The sequence below is a fragment of the Eubalaena glacialis genome, chromosome 7 (assembly GCF_028564815.1).
Source record: "Eubalaena glacialis isolate mEubGla1 chromosome 7, mEubGla1.1.hap2.+ XY, whole genome shotgun sequence".
In the NCBI taxonomy this organism is placed as follows: Eukaryota; Metazoa; Chordata; class Mammalia; order Artiodactyla; family Balaenidae; genus Eubalaena; species Eubalaena glacialis.
The window spans coordinates 84,167,798-84,191,332 of NC_083722.1; the positions used below are offsets into that span (position 1 = coordinate 84,167,798).

The 23,535-nt window shown below is 38.2% G+C and overlaps 1 protein-coding gene across 15 annotated transcripts in view; it reads right to left on the reverse strand.

Moving 5' to 3' along the window:
- Positions 1 to 23,535, reverse strand: part of FHIT (fragile histidine triad diadenosine triphosphatase) — a 1,499,836-nt gene that overhangs the window by 1,137,817 nt on the left and 338,484 nt on the right. The window contains exon 1 of one of the 15 annotated variants that reach the window (XM_061195475.1): positions 23,421 to 23,440. The exons of the other annotated variants lie outside the window; for them this stretch is intronic. The gene's annotated coding sequence lies outside the window, so the exon portion shown is untranslated. Of the gene's footprint in view, positions 1 to 23,420; positions 23,441 to 23,535 lie in introns of those variants that run through there. 15 annotated transcript variants of the gene reach the window in all.

The window sequence follows — 23,535 nt, forward strand, 5'->3', positions numbered from 1 at the left end:
AATCCGCCTGCCAATGCAGGGGACATGGGTTCGATCCCTGGTCTGGGAAGATCCCACATGCCGCGGAGCAATTAAGCCCGTGTGCCACAACTACTGAGCCTGCACTCTAGAGCCCGCGAGCCAAAACTACTGAGCCCATGCCCCAACTACTGAAGCCTGCATGCCTAGAGCCCGTGCTCCACAACAAGAGAAGCCACCACAATGAGAAGCCCACACACCACAACAAAGAGTAGCCCCTGCTCGCTGCAATTAGAGAAAAGCCCATGTGCAGCAACAAAGACCCAATGCAGCCAAAAATAAAGCCAAAAATAAATTTTAAAAAATAAATAAATACAAATAAATAAACTAGATTTCCTGAATGTTTCAAATGGAAGCCAGGAGGTAAAGGTACAAGGGAAAGCTGCTGCACATTCAGTGTACGAATACTAAGACTATAATCAAATTTGCACAGATCAAATTCTAATCCTACTGAATTTCTTCTGGGATCAGCATCAGCATCTCCCAGGTCTTCCTGAAGACATCCTGAGCTTCAGATCCCTTTTTAATATTTTTCCAAGAAAAAAATGTATAGGTTTAGTGATGTCCTTTAAATGTTAGCTTTACAGTTAACATGTTAAGTTATTTTTATGTCTTGACTTATTCTTAACAGGGAAAACAAAGCCATTGGTATTTGTATAAATGAAAATTTTCATAGCTGGCAACCAACTGGTTGATACATAAAAAACACGTTTAAGATAATACTCAATTGCATTCACTAATCTTATAAGTAGGTATATAAAGAACAATGATTTACTTTGGGTAGTATAGAAGCAATAGTCCTGGAACATTTTTTTTAACCTTTTATTTCGAGATAATCATAGATTCTCATTCAGTTGTAAGAAATAATACAGAGAGATCTTCTGTACCCTTCACCTAGTTTCTCCCCATGATAATATCATGCCTAAGTATAGTAAGATATCACACCCAGGATTATGACATTGATGATCTATCAACCTTACTTACTCAGATTTCAACAGTTTTACATCATGCACTCATTTGTGTAGAGATCTGTTTTTAATAGCTACAATTTACTGGGCATGTTTATGATCCAGTTCTTCCTTATAAAAACCAATTTACAGATGGGGAAAGTGAGACAAAGAGGAAATAATGAAGATTTGAACCTCTACCATTTAACTCTGAAGGCAGAGCTCTTTATACTATACTATAGATGTGAGAAGTCTACATATGTGTTTGGTTCATTACAAAAATTTTGTATATAGCTATTCCACAAAAGATTCAAAAGAAATATTGACACAAACAGTAAGTAAAACAAAGGAGAATATCAAAGACATGAATCAAAAGCAGAGGCAAACTGGGTTAATATGATTCAATTTAGCTCTGAGCTTCTTGGTAGGCAGAGTAAAAAGGTTAAGGAGGATGAGATATGAAATCCTGGTTGTCAAAGAAATCATTGATTCCTCAAGATACAGAAATTTTAAAATGTATATATGTATATGCATATGCCTATGTTTGCTTCATCTCATTTTTAAAATTCAGTCAGAGTCCATATATACCCAAAATAAAACTCTGCCAAGGCATACTTAATACGTCAGTAAAAACAGTTTTTAAACAGTATACTCCACTAAGCTTTAAAACTGTGGTAGTTTCCAAAGATGGCTATAATCAATGTTCTCCCTGTATGCTCATTCCATTCCTTTTCCCCTTGAATATGGGCTGGACTGACCTATCAACTCCCTCTGGCCAAAAGAATGCACAAATGTAACAGTGTTCTAATTCCATATGTAGTACTTAAGAAGTCAGGCAGGTTCCACTTTGGAGCTTTCTGGGGAAGTTAGTTGCCTTGAAGTAAAGAAGCTCAGGCTAGACTACCAAATGATAACACACTTTGTGGAGAGATTGAGGTTGGTCTGACACATCAGATATGTGAAAAAATCCTTCTTTGACCATCCTTCCTGGCCAGCACAGCCACAAGCTGAATACAACCCAGCGAATGAACCAGCCTAAACCAAATGGAGCAGAAAAACTACCCAGCTGAGCCATGCTCTGATTCCTGACTTACAGCACCTTGAGAAATAATGAATCATTGGTTTAAGCCACAAAGTTCTAGGTTATTTTGTTAAAAGCAATCAATAACTGAAATAATAACCAAAACTGATAGTCTGAAAATTCATTCTGTAAGAGACTAGAGACTGTCCACGATACCCACCTGGAGCCCTCAGGAGCCACTGGGCACTTTCCCCACCTTCTCCCCCCAGCTCACTCCAACAATAAAATAAGGTCTTCAGCATCTTTCTGGAAAGAGCTTGTACACAAGTCTAGCGTCCAAAGATTTTGTGGCTGCCACCCGAGGGACAGGCACCCAAATCACCTATCTCTGATAGCCAGTAGGACCTACATTCATAAGTCCACAGGAGTATAGCAAAAATAAAGCAGTTTTTAAACAGGCACAGGAACACCACCCCATCGTTGTAAACTTGGGCTCAATGTAGATACAGCAGGCAAAAATGCCCATCTCCCAGTTTCTCCCTAGAAAGGATTTAATTGCATACTTTCCCAGTCGCTGTCTGAGGGCTTGGCTTCTAATCAACCTGCATCTGAGTGCTCACTGCAATCCTTCCCTTTGGGACACTGATGGGTCTTGGCATACTCTCAAGCATCAGGAGTCACTGAGAACAAAGATAAAAGGCTTAGACAACCACAAAGGTTTGAGAGGCAACCAGGAGGTTGGGGCAGGCTAACTGATGAGGTTCATTTCCTACATGAGACAGGTCTGTCAAGACTGGGAAAGGTGGCTGTTTTATCCAATGCACAGAAATCAACACAAACAGCCAAGTAAAATGAAGAAAGAGAGGAATATGTTCCAAACAAAAGAAGAAGATAAATCTCTAAAAGCTAATCTTAATGAAACAGAGATAAGTGATTTATGCAATAGAGAGTTCAAAATAATAGTCATAAGATTCTACCTGTGGTCAAGAGAGCAATGCATGAACAAACTGAAAATTTCTACAAAGATACAGAAAATATAAGGAAGTACCAAAAAGAAATCGTACAACTGAAGAATACAATAACTGAATTGAAATATTCAATATAGGGGGCCAATAGCAGACTAGATCAAACAGCAAAAAGGATCCATGAACTTGAATACAGGAAAGTAGAATTCATCCAAACAGAGGAGCAAAAAGAAAAAAGAATGAAAAAGAATGCAGATAGCTTAAGGGACTTATGAGATACATCAAGTAGATCAATATACATACTATAAGGTTATAGGAGTCTGAGAAGCAGAAGAAAGAGGGACAGAAAGCTTATTCAAAGAAATAATGGCTGAAAACTTCCCTAAGCTGAGGAGAGAAACAGACATCTAGGTCCAGGAAGCCATAAGAATTCCAAGAAAGATGACTCAAAAGAGATCCACACCATGCATATATGGTCAATTAACTTTTAACAAAGGAGCCAAGAATATACAATGGGGAAAGGAATAGTCTCTCCAATAAAAGTTGTTTGGAAAACTGGATATTCATATGCAAAACAATGAAAATGGGTCCCAACCTTACATCATACAAAAGAAATTAACTGAAAATGGATTAAAGACTTAAACATAAGAGTCAAAACTTAAAAAAAATCCTACAAGGAAACATGGGGAGTAAGCTCTTTGACATTGGTTTTGGCAATAATTTTTTGGATTTGACACCAAAAGTAAAGGCAACAAAAGCAAAAGTAAAGAAGTGGAACCACACTACACTTAAGAGCTTCTGCACAACAAAGGAAACCATCAACAAAATGAAAAGGCAACCTACTGAACTGGAGAAAATATTTGCAAATCATATATCTGATAAGGGGTTAATATCCAAAATACAAAAGGAACTCATATAACTCAATAGCAAAAAAACCAAATAATCCAATTTAAAAATGGATAAAGGACCTGAATAGACATCTTCTAAGGAATATATACAAATGACCAACAGGTACATGAAAAAGTACTCAACAACACTGATCATGAGGGAAATGCAAATCAAAACCACAGTGAGATGTCACCTCCTACCTGTTAGGATGTATATTATCAAAAAGACAGTAGAAAATAATAAATCCAGGCAAGGATGTGGCGAAAAGAAAACCCTTGTACACTGTTGATGGGAATGTAAAGTGGTACAACCATCAAGAAAAATAACGTGGAGGTTTCTCAAGAAATTAAAAATAGAACTACCATATAACCCAGCAATTCCACTTCTAAGTATATATTCAAGAAAAACAAAATCACTATCTTGAAAAGATATCTGCAGTCTCATGTTCATTGCAGCATCTAAAAAAATTCAAATTCATAGAAACAGAGAATAGGACAGTGAATGCCAGGGGCTGGTGGGGGGCGGTGGGGGCGGGATGGGTGGAAGAAATAGGGAGACGCTGGTAAAAGCATACAAACTTTCAGTTATAAAATGAATAGGTCTGAGGATCCAATGTATAACATTCAATGTGACTATAGGTGATAATGCTGTATTGTATAATTAAAACTAGCTAACTAGCTCAGAGAACAGAACTTAAGTATTCTCATCAAAAAAAGAAAAAAAATAGATAAACATGTGAGGTGTGATGGATGTGTTAATTCTTGATGGTAAGAATCTTTTCACAACATATACATAGAGCTAATCATCACACTGTATGCTTTAAATCTATTACAATTTTATTTGTTAATTATACCTCAATAAAGCTGGAAAATTTTTTTAAAAACTTGTTGATACAATAATTAAACATTTTCCGGGACTTCCCCGGTGGCGCAGTGGTTAAGAATCCGCCTGCCAATGCAGGGGACACAGGTTCGATTCCTCGTCCGGGAAGATCCCACATGCCGTGGAGCAACTAAGCCTGTGCGCCACAACTACTGAGCCTGTGTTCTAGAGCCCGCGTGCCACAACTACTGAGCCTGTGCTCTAGAGCCCGCATGCCACAACTACTGAAGCCCGCGCGCCTAGAGCCCGTGCTCCGCAACAAGAGAAGCCACCACGATGAGAAGCCCGTGCACCGCAACGAAGAGTAGCCCCCTCTCCCCGCAACTAGAGAGCCCGTGTGCAGCAACAAAGACCCAATGCAGCCATAAATAAATAAATAAATGATGAATGAGTGAATGAATGTTAAAAAAATAAACAAAATATATATATATAATTAAACATTTTCCAAACAAGTAGTCCTTCTTACATGACTAGAATGTGTTCAGTGCCTAGAAGCAGATTTTCCAAATGAATTCATCAATAAACATAAAACAAAATGAATTGCTCTAGTTTTCCCAGAGACCCTGTCTAGGCCAGACTACCCTAGGACAGATGGTTAAGTTAGTGTGGGTCCAATTCAGGACAACATAATGTGGAGTTACACCTTAGGTGATGTCCCCTCAGGCAACTTGGAGCTTTCCAGGGTCAATGAAGCCCTGCCAAAACCTAAAATCAATAGGGCCATTTAAATGATGACATCCCCAGTGGGTAAAGATATTTGATTCTACACATCAATGGCATGAGCTACTGTCCTGCGCATTCATCGATAGGTCCAACATCCCATTAAAGCTCTTTAATTTCTGCTTAGTGGTATTAGGATTTAATTGATGGCAAAGACACTGCCTGCCACTAAACAATGATGTTGTGGCAGTCAGTAGAAAATGGCTTACACAAAGGCCTTCCCAGATATGCCAGGCAATTCTACTGGCTGCATTTACTGGCTTGGAAGGCTACTTCAACTCTACGGTAGGTCTTTCTTGTTCTGCCTGACCATCAGCCATACCCCATCTTCTTTTACCAGAAATCCAATTTTTCTCTGAGAAACTACTCCACCCCTATTGTTAGTGTATGCTGTTTAGGAGAGATTGAATCTACTTACAGCTTCAAGAATAGGCTCCTAGATCTGGTCAATCACCTTGGGACAGTGCCAATACGACTGAAACTTTGAACTTTCACTAGAACTACTAGAAATACAAAACTTTATCGTTTCCTACTGAAATTACTGAACTGGTAGGATGGAATGGGTATATATTCCTGGGAGCCCTCCTGCCATTAGGTGAGACACTGCCTTAGAGAAAACAATGGATAGATCATTTGATCTCCTCGATCCAGCAGTTCTAGATGTCACGTGTCAGTGTTTTTTCAGTAGATAAGCCAATAAAATACCTTTCCCATTTTTAGTTGTATTTCTTATCTCTTGAAATCATTCTCAGAAACTGCAAAAAACGGGTTATTGCACAAACTATGGGTTAATGAAATGTCACTTATTTCCTGGGACTGTACTATTTATCACACTACTTTTCTGAGCCTCATATCCAAGTACCAAGGCATTTAGACAACAGCACTTCTACAAATGATATCTTACTTGATCTTCATAAGTTGGCCAAACAGAAAACTGAGATATTCATGGGATGTATGGCTCAAAAGTCATCCATCAGGTCAAGACTGGAACCCAACTCTTCACTAAATGCAAGCTTCTTCAGCGTGCATCAATGGACCTTACAGATCATTTGATTGTATGGCTCCCCAACGTCAGTCCATGGACTGGGGGAGTGTAGCCACATCATCAACAGTCCACAGAGTAATGAGAAAAATACATACTTAATAGGTTTTAATGGAGCTATTTCATTTCACTTTTACACTTTGAGATGTCATCCTTTCAGGTTTTCTGGAGCTAACCTGTTCTCTTTTGTGAAATGATAACAATACCTGTAAATACTCTTTTCGGTGAAATATAAAACAGGCAGCCCCCCCACCCTCCCCCCCCACCCTCCCCCACCACCAGGCACATAAGTCATCCAAGTTTTCTCCCAATGCTCTCAGCTTTAATAGTGACAGACACACTTGCTTTCTTCCTTATAATTCTCCCCCTCTTTCTCAGGCCACCTCAACAGAGTGCTCTCCACTCTCCACTGGGTAATTCCTTTGTCTTTTATAATATAGATTAGAGTGGCCTTTTTTTTCTGGCTTCCCCAAATCTGCCTCTCCTATTGCTCAGCACCTTTTTAGGCCAGATGCAAGAAGAAGCTGTCTTTCCTCTTGAGAACATGGGAAAGGGGGAAATTATAAATACTATAGGGGTTCAGAATGAGCCTCCCCAAAATGTGCCAATTTTGATTAAGGATTATTGTGAGCTAAAGTCAGTTGAGATCCTGCGGGTTCAAGAGAAACTACTGTCCCCCCCTTAACTACCTAGAAGAATTTAAGTTGGAGATTTTCCCCAAAAAAGAGTTATTACCAAGGATAAATTTTATCTAAGTGGTCCCATCTATATGGCAGGGTAAACCTCTAATTACCAAACATCTTCTTTTCTTCTTTTTATTTTTATTTTTCCAGTCTCTTTCTCCATCTCTTTCCTCACCTCAGTCGTTCCCCTGCCCCACAGCCCTTGTTCTCTCTGCTCTACCTGTGTTGGGAGTCCCCAGGACCACCCTTGGTTGTGATGATTTGCTAGAGGGACTCACAGAAAAGCTGGTATCCTCTCCACTATGGTTTATTGCAGTGAGAGGATACAAATCACTGTCAGCAAAGGAGAAAGGCACATGGGGCAGAGTCCAGGAGAAACCAGGTGGGAGCTTCCAGTTATGCTCTCTGAGTGGAGTTGCATGGACAGTGCTTAATTCTCCCAGCACCTGCTTTTCTTCTTATTGTCCTGTGAATGACCCTCCTGTCCTTGGAAGCCCCAGTCCCCTATTCCATTCCTTAGCTCAGGACAGCGTATTTACCTCATTTTACCTTTCTGCTTTTGAACCTCTTGTGTATATGGGATATCTGACCCTTACTTGTATGTGGGACTCCCATACGTAAGCAATTAAATTTGATTTCCTCCAGTTAATTTGCTTCATGTCAATTTAATTCTTAGATCAGCCAGAAGAACCTAGAAGAATAAACTTTTCTACATCCACAACAATACTTACAAATAAACGCTTGTTAGTCTCAAACAAGCAAATTTATAAATATTAATACCAACATTACCTAAAGCAACAAAGCATCAAAAAGTTGAAACCAAGCAAGACCCTGTGGGACCCTTCCAGGTACCAAAGTCTTTCCGTGTCCCTGTTTCTCATTTGTAAGGAAAAGACTTCAGCCTCCTAGACCTTCCCTGAGTTCCAAAGGGCAGATTCAAACAGTTACTAATTAAGGAAGGGAGGGAATTCGGAAATAAAGGAGGAGCAGTCAAGAAACAATAGTGCAGAGATAAAGCAGGGTTCTGGTTCCTTCTCAAGGGATATACATAACAAAGTATCTTTGAGTTCTTCTGCGGGAACCAAGGCCCCCATCCACTTGGAGGATGGTAACTTCAGGCTGAGGACAAGATTCCTGGAGCACCACACAGTTACCTCACCACCAACCAATCAGAAGAAAGTCACACACCCTGCAGCCCTCACCACAAATTTTACCTTTAAAAACTCTTCCCCGAAAACCATAGGGGAGTTCAGTGGGTTTCTTTTTTTTGAGCACAAGCCAGCTGTTCTCCTCGCTTGGCCCTGCAATAAACCTTTCTCTGCTTCAAACTCAGACTTTTTGGTTTGTTTGGCCACACTGTATGCAGGGCACAAGAAATTGCAGACAGCAACATTAAGTGCCCCCATGATAAAGGAATGACTGAAGAAATTCTCCTATGTGGAAGGATAATATAGTCATTAAAATTATGGTTATGAAGACTTTGTAATAATATGGGGAAATGCTTATAATTAGATATAATAAAAAGATACGTAATTATGAAAATACAATTGTGTTAAAATATCCAGGCATAGATAAACTATAACATTGTCCACAAAGATTTAATTGCACAGTGGGTTATGGGTAATATCTATTTTTGTTTTTAGAGAAGTCTCTGTCATCCAGATTTTCCACAATGGGAACATATTATTTTTAAATGTAGAAAAAATACATTCATTAAATTTAGCTCCATTTATGTATGCGGCCAGTATTTACTGAGTACTCATTATGTGGAGGCCAAAGGTCTTCCTTTGCGAGACAAGATTTGTCAGAGATTTAGGTAATACTGGCATTATTTTTTTCTTGCCAGCAAGAATAACTTGTACTAAGCCAAGCAGCCACCTCTCTCAAAGCCATCCTTAATGTCTGATGGCCACCACTGCACCTGAATAGCTCCAGGGCTGACTCTCCCCTGTTTGGCCCAAGGGCATGTCCATCTAAGGAGCCATATTGGGCAGGTACCTTCCAACCAAAGTGAGGTCAAGGATCCCATCCACAATCACTAGACTAGCACAAACCAAGAAAGAGAAATCAAGGAGCTTCATAGGAGTTAGCACAAGAAATCAAATTCAGGTAGAAATCCCAGCAGGGTAGTATACAATTTATATTTCCCTAGCAAGGCCCATTCTAGAATAACGGAAAAGCTTCACTGTTTTCAGAATGTCAAAATCGAATTCTCCTGAATGCTGGGCTGCCCTGAAATCAACACTTAGGTTCTGACAACTTCCCAGTTCATCCTCAACAACCGCATCAAACCTCCAGTATGCTTTTTTGGAAGTTGATTTTTGTTTGATTTGATTTATCTGGCATCTGAAACTCAAGATGACAAAGGATGAAATCTCTTCTTAACCCGTGTGTAATTAACCACATCAAAGAAGGCTACAGTTAGATACAATGAAACATTAATATACATTAGTTCCAAATGGTTATATTTCAGATAGATATTATCAGGTACTTTCTCCCCTGTGCCAAAACTGCACACACTGCTTATTTCAGCAGAGACCCCATCCTTTCCAAAGCAAAGGTACTCAGTGCTGCCTCAGGGACACAATTGTGGTATCTACAGAAGGGAAGGAGCATATAAATTCTGTCACTTGTTGACCAACAGGACCCAATTTCACAAGAATGGGTAAAACAATTTTGTTAGTCAAGAGATAATGTGGGATGTACAGATACCTCTGAGAGCCATTTGGGTGAGAGAGTTAAAGTGAATGTAATGAGCACTTTCTGAGGTAACTTGAATTGGAGATGAAATGCATTCACTGCATCTGGAAAGTTAGGATCCCTAATAACACAAAGCTCTGTGGCCTGGCAAAAATTTCAAAGACTAATAAAGGCTTTTGGGATTTTAGTATTTTTTTAAACTTTTTATTTTGAAAAAAAAAATTCAAAACTATAGAAAACTTGTAATAATCATACCATTAACTTCCATATACCATTCACTAGATTCATCAATTGCTACGATTTTGCAATATTTATTTTATCTCTTCCTCCCTATATACTATACTCCCTCTCCCTCAAATGAAAAGGGGAAAAAAAAAAAAATAAAAGATTTTTCCTAAACCATCTGAGTATAAGTGCTGGACAGATACCAGAATATGGTCCTACAATACCACTCCAAAATAGTATATTCAACACCCACTTTGACAGAAGGATTATTTTGAGCTGAAGGCAATTGAGAACATGCAGACTCTTTACCTCCTTCTGTCTAAAAATTCATAAAGAAAATTTGCATTTGTAAAGATGTCTTCCTACCAGGAAGAGAACAACTCTTGGAGACAACTTTATCACCCGGAGAGACTCTTATCTTATCTGCATAACAAGATAACTTTCATTTACCATACATTTCCTTCCCCACCTTACCATAACCTGCCCCCATTCCCTTGCCCAGAAGTCCCAACCCCATTTTTCTTTGTTTAGACTAGAATGATATATTAAGCCTCAATCATCTGGCCACCTCCTGGAGCCACATTTTTTCTTTGTGAACTCCAGTGCCACTGCATGCATACGTAAGGGAGAAAAGTTTGCCACCTCAAAATATGCCTCTTTGGCACAAGGATTATTTTAACCTGCTTATCTTTATAGCAGACACAGGAGAAGCTCTGAAAACCAAGCAGGAGTTACTGTAAGACAAATTTACATTTGTTATACAAGGGAAATCTCTATTTGTAAAGGGTCTCCCTTGCTGTACCAGGCCAATTCTTATCAACTGAGAGGGCAATGACTTAAATCTGCATAACATCCTTACCCTTGTTTACTGTGCTTTTCCTGGTAATCTTCCATAACTGACTCTCCCCACCCTCAATATCCTCTTTGTCTTCAGCGGAAGATGGTATTTAAGGTGAGGGCTTCTACCATTTTGGTTTGTTACTCAGTTCTCCTGACTCTCTCCCATGTATACGTTATTAAATTTTTGTTTTATTTTCTCCAGTTAATCTGCCTCAGGTCTACTTAATTCTTAGACCACTCAGATGAACTAAGAAGGGAAGAGGACAACTTCCTCCTCCCTGACACATACATAAGTAATTAAAACTGTTTTTTCTTTTGTTAATCTGTCTTGTCAGTTTGACTCGTGGACCCCAGCCACTGAACCTAGAAGGGTAGAGGGAAATAAGCTTTTCGTCTCCTGTAGTGAGATTTCAAAATCTTTTAAGAATCAGGATAGTCACATAACCATAGTACAATGATCAAATTCAGGGAACACTGATAAAATACTATCTTACATATAGTCCACATTTACATTTCTCAATCCCAAGAATATCCTGTATGGCCATTTTTCCCCAAGCCAGGGTCACAATGCTTTTAGTTGCAATGTCTCTTTAGTCTTCTTGAATCTAGAGTAGTTCCTCGGTCTTTCTTTGCCTATAATGTCATTAACATTTTTGAAGAGGACAGATCTGTGGCTAAGATATTTATGTTAGTCTGATAGTTTCCTCAGGGTTAGATTCACATTACACATTTTAAAAGGCATACTACTTAAGTGATTTTATGACTTTCTTATTGCATTATATCAGGAGGCACCTGATGGAAGTTGTTCCCATTGTTGGTGATGTTAACTTTGATCCTTTGGATAAGGTGATATCTGCCAGATTACTCCTTGCATGTGTGTGTGTGTGTGTGTGTGTGTGTGTGTGTGTGTGTGTGTCTGTGTCTTTGTCTATGTGTCTGTGCCTGTTGTGTGTACTGATGGGATTTAGTTCATGCTAACCCAAAATATGGCACCTTGGTATACTGCATATTTTAAAGTGAAGGAGTTTGAGAAAATGGCAGTAGGAAAGTCTCAAAGCTGCCCCTGGCATTCTCCCCTGAAACAGAGCATAAAACCCTCATGTGAGAGGTGTCCTCCTTCTGGAGGAAAGGATCATTCCTATCTCTGAAGACAAAGGGACACTGAGAAGAATCCTTACAAACAGGCCTTGCTAAGTTGCTCCCAGTTAACTACACTTACCTCATATTCTCTGACCTATCATATTTCTACATGACTGCCCACTCGTCATCAAAGCTAGAATAAAAATACGTAGGTCTTTTCTTTGGGTCTTCATTTCCTTATGAAGGCTCCCACATCATGTAAAACTTACATTAAATAAATTTGTATGCTTTTCTCCTGTTAATCTGTCTTTATCAGTTTAATTTTCAGACCCAGCCAGGGACTCCAAGAGGGTCGAGGAAAACTTTTTCTTCCCCTACAGTATAAATGCGTATAATAAATAATGTGTGGCGAGATTTTTTTGAAACTATGCAAATATCCTGTTCCCAAAAAGTTTCTGCTCAATGATTTTAGCATTTACTGATAATTCTAGTCTGAATTAATTATTACTAGAGAAGTTGTAAAATAGTGATTTTCTAATTCCATCATTTCTTCCACATTTATTAGTTGGTATTCTATATAAGAAGAGCTTGCCTTCCTCCCTTCTTTATTTATTTATTTGTGGCTTAAGTATACCTTATTAATTTGACCTTTAAATATCCTGTTTGAAGCTGGCTTCTGTGTCATTCAGACATGCCCTCATCCATTTTTTTTCTAGCAGTTTCTTATTTGCTGGCACAACAAAATGTTCCAGGTTTTCCTTTACTTTCCCGCTTGGGACCTGGAATGAGAATTTCTCCAAGTTCCTTTTCATGGGAAATGGTATTTAGAAACAAAGAGCTAGGAACTAGGTGTGCTCATTGGTGCTGGGCTTGTCACTGCTTGGAGACCCTTTCAGAAGACAGAACTATGAATTATAAATATATATTTATATCTATATGTATGTTTAATCATACATATATATGTATGTTTAATCTATATGTGTGTTTAATCTATATGTATGTTTAATCATGTGTTCATATTGACACTTCTAATCTCAGTCCAATAGTACACTGTTCTACCTTCCCTTCCCTCGCACCATATTTATTTGTATTACTATTCTTCCACAGTGATATACAGGCTAACCCCCCCCCCAAAATATATATACTCAGTCCTACAACACATAAAAATAATTTCAGAATGTTCCATCACTACCACTATCAACAGCAATTGTTAATGTAAAAAGTTCAAGATTTCTTTCTAGTTATCTTTAAACTGAGCCAAAAGTACAGTCAAGATACTGTGTTCAAAATAACTTGAATTATTATTTCTTTCCCTTATGTGTGATCATATCATTCACTTGATATATAGTTAGATTCATTTACCTCTGTTTTTATTCCATTTTTACTCCCAATCTTGTAGTTTAATTTTATTTTATGAAAACATTAACATGGTTTCAAAGTCAAAACTATAAAGAAAGGTATCTTCAGGGTGGTATCACTCCCTTCCTTAACTCTTCTAATCCCATTCCCACACTGCAGATTACCAATTTCATTTTTTCCACTTTATCCTTTCTATGTTTCCTTTTGCAAAAATAATCAGATAGACAGATAGACATTCTAATTTCTCCTTCTTTCCTACATAAAACGTAGCATGCTATCTATATCCTTCCATACTTTGCTTTTTGCATTAACAATATCTCTGAGAAGCACTCCATGTTAATTCATAAGGATCCTTCTGATTCTACTTTACAGCACACCACTGTGTGAGTTATACCATGACTCATTCAAATAATCTCCTATACACAGGCATTTAGGATGTTTTCAATATTTCATAAGTACAGATGATACTGCATAGCTCTTCTTATGAGTGAAGTTAAACATACTTTCATATGCTGAAAGACCATTTTTATATCAATTTTTGTGAACTGTCTAGGTCTTTTACCACTTTTCTGTTGGTTTTCTGGGGGTTTTTTCTCCTCAATTTGTACTTTGTAATGACTCCTCAAATCACATATGAAGAATGTTAGCTCTTTATCATAACATATCTTGCAAATGTTTTCACCCAGCTTATCACTTGTGGTTTGACTTTATGTTTTTTGCCATGCAAAAGGATTTTAATTTTTAATTACACAGAGTCAAGTTTTATTGCACCTGAATTTTGAATTACAGAAAGCCTCTCCTTGTGCTCACTTTATAAAGGAATTCCCTTTATTGAATACATTTAAGTGTCCCTCACTATGGTATAAAAGGGTGAAACTGAGCAGGACCCTGCGGGGCACCTGGGCACGGAAGCCTTTCTGTCCCCATTTCTTGACTCCAGCTTCCATGACCTTCCCTGAGTTCCAAAGGGCAGATCTGAACAGTTGCTAATCTGGGAAGGGAAGGGATACAAATACAAGGGAGGGGCAGCCAGGAAACAATAGTGCAGCCTTGGAGCAGGGTCCTGGTTCCACCTCAAGGGATACGCATAACAATGTCTTTAAACTCTTTAAGATGTCAGCATTCTTCATACCAGATAAAGACCACCTGAGGCTACATTAAAGGAATCAGAGAAGTTTATCAAGATTAGCTGAGACCAGATTAGAGGAGTGGAGGCTGTGTGCACACACCCTAATCTCATCAGCAACCCCACCCTTGAACCACTGCTATAAAACTTCTCATCCCAATCCTCCCTGGTTGGGACACATAGTTTTTCCGGGCAGGAGCCCACTGTGTCCCCCTTTGCCTGGCAAAGCAATAAAACTATTCTTTTCTACTTCACCCAAAACTCTGTCTCCGAGATTTGATTCCGCACCGATGCACAGAGGCTGAGCTTTTGGCATCAAGGGCATGCTATAGGAATAAAATACTATTTGCCTATTGACCTCAGGGAAAATTCAAAGATGCATAAACTTTGTTTCTGCAGGCCTTTCATCTCCTAACGGTGTAGCTTTCATTTTCCCTAACCCCAGGTTTCCTCAGCAGGCCAGCTTCACTAGAGAGCTGCAAACTAAACCTGAATTACTAAAGAAGATACTACTCACTCATCATAACCACAGGAATCCTTCTCTAGAGCAAATAATAATTTGTAGTGCAAATCTGTTTTATAATCACCTACTTTTATAAAGCAAGGATCACCTGTATTATATTTTATTATCTTTCATTGATAGTGCATTTTCTCTTATTATTTTTATCATCAAGTAATCCATGTTTATTACAGAAAAAAAACTATAGTTAAGTTAAAGGAAAAATTTTGGAACAGTTAACATTTTAGGACATATTACTGTATCAATATATACCTATTTTAAAACTCTATTCAATAAGACTATATTTACTATACTTCCTATTTTGTAATTTATTTTTATTTTCACTTAATATAAAAATCTTTCCATGTTTAGTCATCAACAATAGCATTTTTCGGGACTTGCCTGGTGGCCCAGTGGTTAAGAATCGCCTTCCAGTGCAGGAGACATGGTTTCAATCCCTGGTCGGGGAACTAACATCCCACATGCCACAGGGCAACTAAGGCCGCACACTGCAACAAAGAGCCTGTGCTGCAACGAAAGAGCCTGCGTGCCGCAACTAAGACCCAATGAAGCCAAAAATAAATAAATAAATAAATTTTTAAAAATAAAAATTAAATTAAAATTTTTAAAAATAGCATTTTTAAAGGCTACATGGTATTCCACTGTACAAAGTGTAGGGGAGAGAAGGGGAGCAAAATTCACCACCCCAAAATGTTTCTCTGGCATGAGGATTATTTCAAGCTGAAAACAATCAAGGCGCAAAAGATTTAGGAAGAAACTATGACCTTCCCCCTAACCGCTAAAAGAATGTAGATAGAGGACCTATTCCCAGAATAGAGCTATCTCCAGAGATATCCGCAAATAATGCAGGCGGATAATGCATGGTGGGGGTAGGGTCTAGAGATCAGTCCACTCTGTGTCCCACTGTCACCGCCTGGCCCAGCAAACATTTACTTACCAACCTTTTGCTTTTCCAAATCCATGTCAATGGCCTTCCTTCCCTTGGAAGTCCCAAACCACTACCCTCAACATCCTCTTTTGTCTTCAGCTGAAGATGCTACTTAAGGTGAGGGTTTCAGTCATCCTAATGAATTACTCAATTTTCCTGGGTCTCTCCCATGTAAACATGTTATTAAACTTTTCTTTGACTTTCTCCTCTTAATCTTTCTCACTTCGATTTCATTCTTAGAACAGCCTGAAGGACCTAGAAGGGTAGAGGAAAATTTCTTCCTCCCCAACAAAAGACAGAAAATATTTAACCATGTATTTTGCACTTAGGATGTTTGGTTTTTCTTCTTAGTATCATGAACAGCTCTACAACAAAATTACTTAAAGACACATGCCTTTGTGAATTTGTCAAGATATTTCTTTAAGATAAATATATAGACACAGAATTGTTGGATCAAACAGTATACAAGATTTTTTTATATACACAGCTGAGTTGCCACCAGCAGTATTTGAAAATAACTGTTTCCTTCACTCACACCTCACCCACTTAGTGTAAGCATTCTCCCTAATGCTTTTTTATCTCAATTTCTTAACACAAGACTGAACAGCAATGTAAAGCTCCACGAAAGTACAAGACGAGCAAATTCAGAACAAAATATTACTGATGCGTGTCTAAAACATTGTAAAACTCCTCCGAGTCTCTGAACAATCTATTGAAACATCTGAGAAACCACTTCATTCAAAGATGAAGATTTTTTTTTTTTTACTCTGCCTATACAGCTTGGTCTTTAAGACTTTAAAATCCGGTGCAACTTCCTAACAGCCCTTTCCATTTAGTAGGAGCTCAATCTTGGTTCTGATTATAAATAAACAGGAAGGTTTCTAGCCAAGAAGCATAGACCCAAGGAAGTTGTGAGAAGAAACTTACATGAAAGCTTCTCCCATTAGAGCTGAACTAATTAAAATTCCATGATAATTCTCCCTCATCAGTTACTGGCTAAACACATTTGCCTTAGAAATTTTTACTTCAGGTTCTAGTCTAATGACCCACACTTCCAAATTACACTTTTAATTGAAAAGCAACAACATGGAATTTTTTTTTCACAACCATCTGTGCTTTCCCAAGAACATGTGACTGCTACTGATAAATCTACTACTTTGCACACCCCAATCTTTATGTCTAGGGTTTGAAAAACAGGAAAATAATGTTGTTCCATAAAAACAGTATGTGATCAGAAACACCTGCTTTAAAATTCAATGTTTGGTATGTGATGCTTCTTAACAAGTGTTTATTAAACTGCATAATTTCAAAGCCTGAAGTGGTATACTGCAATATTTTCCTGGGAGTTGATCACATTTACATATCCTTTTACACTTCCTGTGAAATTAATATTGCCTTTTGTATCTTGAACTTAGCTAATATAACTTGCCATTTTTACTTTTCATTGCTATGAGTAATATAGAGTGGACCCCCAAAGGGACCGCTGCAATGCCTACATAAGCTTTATTCTCTCGCTGTTACATTTTTTCATATGAATACATTAAATCAAGATTAATAAACCTTTGCAGAATTCACTGGTCTTGCAAAAAGGCAAGATTCATAATGGTAAAGGCTGCCCAGTGAATAAAGGAAAACTGGTCTTAAAACTGGAGCCAAGGGCTTCCCTGGTGGCGCAGTGGTTGAGAATCTGCTTGCCAATGCAGGGGACGCGGGTTCGAGCCCTGGTCTGGGAAGAGCCCACATGCCGTGGAGCAACTGGGCCCGTGAGCCACAACTACTGAGCCTGCGTATCTGGAGCCTGTGCTCCCAACAAGAGAGGCCGCGATAGTGAGAGGCCCGCGCACCGTGATGAAGAGTGGCCCCCACTTGCCACAACTAGAGAAAGCCCTCGCACAGAAACAAAGACCCAACACAGCCCAAAATAAATTAATTAATTAAAAAAAAACAAAACAAAACTGGAGCCAAAGGCCAGGGTTCACAGAGCCCTTGTCACATCCAACAGCTTGCCAGAGACCCTTCACAAGAAGGGAACATTTCCACAATTGCTCAACGTCTAAGCAAGAGTGGCTTCATCACCAAGATACCATAACCCAGCTGGTGATAATTAGACCTCTTTCTCTCAAGGATACATCTCTATCAAACATTAAAACCTGACCATGATTTCAGGATTCTTAAAATTCCACCTGAGGCACATGGGGATGGAAATGGGATGATAATCAAAGAAAGTGGATGGTAGAGGCTGAGTAAAGAGGAACATCAGGAGTAGCTAAGAAGCTCCACAAAGCAAATCAAAGGCAGAAAACGGAAATCTCTGGAAATACCACATACCACACTAGACAAAGGTCACTGGAGGCCTCAAAGGATCATCCCCCACTCATCTGCCCTGCAGTGGAGGAAAAATAATTTTCTCTCTACCCTTCTGAGTTCTTGGCTGAGACCCCTATAAAATGAGATTTAAAGGAGAAAAAAATATTTAATTACATACATATGTACAGGAGTCCACAAAGATGAGACTCAAAAGGCAGCCAGAGGATTGAAGCCAATGCACCATCCTGAGCTAAGGAAAGGGAGAGGGGTCTGATGCTTCAAAAACAGGAAGGCAATTCACAGGAAGGTGAGAGGAGGAGATATTTCGAAAACAAAGGTCATCTTGCCAGGCAGGTAAGTCTCACTGGTGAAAAAGTTCTCTGGCAATAGCTATCTTCCATTCTAATGTAAATTTCCTTTAAAAATGTAGATTTCCCTTATAAAATGTAGATTTCCCTTACAATGTAGTTTTTCCCTACAAAAATGTAGATCTACAAATGCAGAATTCCCTAACTTCTACTCTGTTTTCAGAGCTTCTCCTGTGTTGCAGTTTCTTAAATATAATCAGCTTAAAATAATCCTTATGTCAAAGAAGCATATTTTGGGGTTACCCATTCTGCTCCCCTTTACCACCCCCCCAGCAGCTGCTTTGTCTAGTTGACAATTTAGTCAAGGCCAGGAAACCTAAATGGCAATCTGAAGGAAAAGTTGGGGGCAACTTCGAGATACCTGACCACTGGGATAAATACCCCAAACCCTGTCAGAAAGCACTTTCTACCATGCCTTGTACAGCTCTCATTCATTCTTCTACTTCAAGTTCATCTCCAGTTTGGTCAAGAAGCAGAATAATGGGATTCAGGGACAGGATTAGGGTGAGGCAAGTGAGACAATCACCTCAAGTACAAAACTTAAGGAGCGCTAAAAAAACAAAAAACAAAACCCCTCAGTAATCAAGATGATACTTCAGATGAGATTGGGCACATTCAGGGTGGTATGGCCATAGACCAAGATGAAACCTCAATGCAATATTTTTAAAAATCAAAATTGATGTGAAAAAAATAATGGTGAACAAAATATCAAAATTTTAAATAAAGATTAATGCCATGCTGAATCACATGTGAGCCTGCATATGCACTCCTATTTATATGTTTTCATGTATTTTGTTAATGTTTTTGGAGGACAATGAAGCCAGAATTTATTACAATTTCAATTTTGTAGCTTTAATGGGTACAAAGTATATAACATTTTCAACATTTATTTCTTTATCTTGTTTTCAATGGGGAGAATTGTCATCTTTGACATTTTCTCATTAGTAGTAATGATCTTAAATGATTTTAAATTAATTTACTTAGTTTCATTAATTTAATTAACTTCATTTTTCTTTTGCCTCGGGCTCCAATATGGCTCAGCACAGCACTGGTCTTTATTTAAAATTTTTATATTTTGTTCATCATAGATTTTTTTGGCATTTATTTGATTTTAAAAATAATATTGACCTAAAATATCTTTTTTCTTGATCACTATTTTGACACTCTTAAATTGTGCATTGGTTGTTCTATCCAAGTCGAAGTTGAAGCTATAGACATTTCAGATATGTAATATAAATAACAAAATGACTCTAAATGTGGACAGGAGCACAAGACGTTGAGAGAAGCATCCTACAGAATAATATGTAAGTATGGGCTCATTTGTGCTTAATTTTTTTTAAAAATAATTCTAAGTCATAATATATCAAATATACATGGATGGTAATGTTACACAACTCAGGGTCGGCTGCTCGCAGCTTGAAAGCCAATACTCGAGAGACAAGTGTTGATTGGAAAAGAAAGATTGCTATATTCAGGAGGCCAGCAATCTGGAGAGAAGGTGGGCTCATGTCTGAAAACCAACTCCAAAGATTCTGCTCAACCGTTAAAGTTTTTAAAGGGAGAAAGGGGAAGTTAATCACAGTTAATCATTTGAGGAGGTGGTCAGAGTCTTCATTATCTTTCACTGTGTGCAGACTTTCTTCTGACTGGTTGGTGGTGAGGTAACAGTGTGGTGCTCTGGGAATCTTGTGATCAGCCTGAAGTTACCACCTTCCACCAGGGCAGTGGCCTTAGTTCCAACAGAAGAACTCAAAGATATATTGTTATGGTTCCTTGAGGAGGAACCAGGACCCTGCCCCATGGCTGCACTATAGTTTCTTGACTGCTCCTCGTTTGTTTCTGCGTTCCCTGCCTTTTCTGATTAGCAACTGTCTGAATCTGCCCTTTGGAACTCAGGGAGGGTCAAGGAGGCTAAATGAAGCCTATTTCCTATAAACAAGAAAGAGGGGACACGGAAAAGATTTGTACCTCAGAGGGCCCCACAGGGTCCTGGCTCCATTTCAGTAAAGGATAAAGAATTTAGTCATTAAGGCAAGAGGTTCTCAATCATGTTACTGCAAAATAATACATTAGGTGCTCAAGTAACATGTTACTATCAATAATAACTAAAGCATTATTCTTTGCTAATCTTGATATCTTTGAAATATCCCTACAACAATGTGATTCTCACTCACTTGTAGCTAGGTACATTTTTTTAATTTCAGAGAAAATGTACTGGGAATTATAAGCAACCACTGTAGATTCAAGGGAGTTCATGGGCATCTCAACAATATGTGTCACTGAGCACCATTTTGTTTTGTTTTGAGGTTTTTTCAGTACATGGTCAGTATCCCCTCTTTTCAATAATAGCAAACATTGTTTTTTTTGCTTTTTTAACTAGGCTTATGCAGGTATAATTTAAAAATAGTAAAACTTGCCCCTTTTAGTGTACATTTCTATGAATTTTGATGAACACATACAGTCATATAACTGTCAACTATAAATTGGCACTTGCCATCCACTTCTACAAGGATTAAATCATATGCTGCTGCAGCTGCTGACTTTCAACACCCCCTGAAAGGAGTTCAGGGTGGAGAGCAGAAATCAGGCATTCTGTGCTCTGGGAAAAACTGGCAGAACAGGTCTTCAGATAGTTAGATATTTTTAGGAGCCAATTTTATGAGCCCAATTCTTGTCTCTCCTCATATCTAGAAAAGCACTAAATTGCTTCATGGTGACGTCTGCTCGTGACTAGCAGTAACCTTCATGAGACTAGCAGAAACCTTCTGCAAAAAACATGTGCTTGATTGCATGTACTCCCCTTTCACCAAAATCATATATATACTGACCTTCCCCCCTACCTCTTTGGAGCAGTTTCTCAGAGCTATCTGAAATGCTGTCTCCCAGGCTATAGTCCTCACTTTGCCCCAAATAAAACTTAACTCACAACTCTCATGTTGTGCTTTTTTTTTTTTTAATTCAGCATAACCAACATTAAAATGAAGATATAGAACAAACATTAAAAGCCCATTTTTAGATGAGACTTAGAGAACAAAAACCACTTTTTAAGTTAAAAAAGTAATTGGGAGAAGCAAAATAAAAACCCAGATTTGGGCCACCAAAGCCACTGAACACTTCTAAGTGAGATAAAAGGCATGAAGCAAACACTCTGTAGAGCACAATTCAGTTATAAAAAAAAAAAAAATCATATAATTAATTTAGCAATTCTATTGCTTTACACATAACTGTGCATAATGTATCTAACTCATTAAGACACAAAGTCTAGTCATATAATATTATCACAAGGTAACAAAGTTGCACTATTTTCTAGACATCTGGATTACTAAACCAATTTTACACATTTAATTCAGCTATTTGGTGTCATAAACACATAGCAAAAATTCACAGGGAAAAAAATGATTGTACATCTGGCACGAAGATGGCTCCAAGAATTGGACTTACGATGAGTAAATCATGTTTTTCTATCCTACTTCCTCCAGAGTATAAATACTCCAAATATAACTGTTTCCAAAGTAACCACGATCAAGAAAGGAGAGTGCACAAAGGAGACAAGAATGAATAAGTTATATCCAGCCCTCTTTAAAGGCTGAGACTTCCCCTCAGGATAAGGAACCTGTAGTTTCTTATCCTTGACAAGTTGGCCTATAAACCAAAAAAGAGTGTCTCTTGTTTGTTCTTCCATTGCTAGTTTTCTAGCTTTGGTGAGCATCAGATTCTCCAGAGAGAGCGCCTAATTTTTAAGCCACTCATCATTCCTGTCTAGAACTTCTTCTACTCATTCATTCTTTTTTATTTTTTTTTAATTTTTATTTATTTATATTTATTTTTGACTGTGTTGGGTCTTCATTTCTGTGCAAGGGCTTTCTCTAGTTGCGGCAAGCAGAGGCCACTCTTCATCGCGGTGCGCGGGCCTCTCACTGTCACGGCCTCTCTTGTTGCGGAGCACAAGCTCCAGACGTGCAGGCTCAGTATACTCATTCATTCTTTTAGTTACTCTATGATGACTTCTATTTGCTGAGCCCTGGACTACGGATCCAAAATCCCAAACACCCCTGCCTAGGAGACTAGGAAAGATAAGGAGTCTAGAGTCTCCATCTTCCCCCTTTCCTCCCCAGCCATCAGCTTCCGTTAGCATTAATCCTGTGAGTTGTGGCAGCCCTTGAGATTAAACATGATTAGTCTTAAAATCAAAGGCAACTACTAACATCAATAATAAAACAAGTATTAGAAGAAAACATTAATTTCTTTACAACTTCAATGTGGGGAAAGCCTTTCTAACTATGATTCAAATCCAAATGTTAAAAAAATTAGGAAAAGATTGAAAATTTTGACTATATGAAAATTTTAAAACTCTTTTGCACAGAAAAAAAAAAAACCCATAAGCAAAGTCAAAAAACAAATGCATGCTAGGAAAAAGCATATACAATATATATAATAGATTAAGCACCAATCACTTGTTGAAAGTTGAAGGAAAAAAGGTATTCAAAACCCCAGTTTTTTGTATGAGCAAAATAAAGGAACAAGAAGGTCACAGAAAAGGATATAGAAATGGCCTTTAAACATATGAAAATATGCTTACCTTCACTTATAATAAGAGAAAAGCAAATTAAAACTACAGTTAGAATTATGACAATTGTACTACACTGATGTAAGAGGTTAACAATAGGAAACACTGGGTGTGGAGTACATGAGAACTCATACAATTTGTATTATCTTTACAACTTTTCTATAAATATAAACGTATTCTAAAATAAGACATTTATTTAAAAACAACTACACTAAGATACTGTTTCTCACTTACCAGATTAGCAAAAGTTCAAAAGCTTGACAATATACTCTGTTGGCAAGGGTGTGGAGAAACAGTCCCTCTTTTGCATTGCTAGTGAGAATGCAAAAGGGTATATAACCTGTATGAA